Here is a 945-nt window from a genome sequence, read left to right as displayed (position 1 = left end):
ACAAGTAGCATGACAGTAATCCTAGGTTGGAACAGTTTGCAGAACTGATTAGCCTGTCCAGTACACGCTCCCTGAATGCACCAGGCCCTTGCCACAGGGTCACCACGGGCTGGAGCCTCCGCCCGCATCGCTGAACGCGGGACCGTGACGAGAGCAGGGGGTGGCCCAGGAGCTGCCTCTGCACCGCAGCCCTGCCTGTCCTCCACACCCCACCGATCCCAGCACCCACGTTTGCTCCCCACTCCTCCCGGCACAGGCAAGCACCCCTGCTGCTTCAGACACGCGTCCCCACGCTGTCATGGCCACACAGCTGTGACAGCGTGCGTAGGGAGCACTCGGCTCTTGTGCCAGAAGGATACCCGGACCTTGCAGCTGTTTGGATTCAGTTGCCCATGGAGCAGCCCCATGACTCCCCTGCCCTCCCTTTGCTGACAGTGACCATTCCTCTGTACCTCCAAGTGCCATGTGAGACTAGAGGTGAGATGCTGCCTGAGCCATCACAACAGCAAAAGTTCTCCTGTCAGCCCAGGGGTGAGGTAACATTTTTGCTACTACATGAAGCTCCATAAAAATGATCAAGAGTATTGCAAGTGATGCCAAAAGCTACCAACCAAACAAAAAGCAAGGGGAAGTCCTCTCAATTGCAGCATCTTGATCTGCCAATCTGTCCAGCAACAAAACACAGTGGAAAAGTTTATTTCGAAATGCCTACGCAGCTTATGGGGATCCTTCCCCAGCCCTGTGTGCATTTTTGTGGGGAGAGGAGGACTGGTTGCTGAGCAAACTAACAATGCCCAAAAGGGCATTTTTCCACAGGTGCAAGTACATCAGAAACTCAGCTGTCAGGCACAACAAACCACACAGATGCTACACAAGTGGTATTTGTATGTTCTGCACCCAGATATGTGGCACTATGGTTTGGTACCCACAGCTACTACGCAAAGC

This window comes from Pyrgilauda ruficollis, unplaced genomic scaffold (genome assembly GCF_017590135.1).
Source record: "Pyrgilauda ruficollis isolate IOZ18807 unplaced genomic scaffold, ASM1759013v1 scaffold41, whole genome shotgun sequence".
Lineage (NCBI taxonomy): Eukaryota > Metazoa > Chordata > Aves > Passeriformes > Passeridae > Pyrgilauda > Pyrgilauda ruficollis.
The sequence above is the reverse complement of the archived record's forward strand: the minus strand, read 5'-3'. Positions refer to the sequence as shown.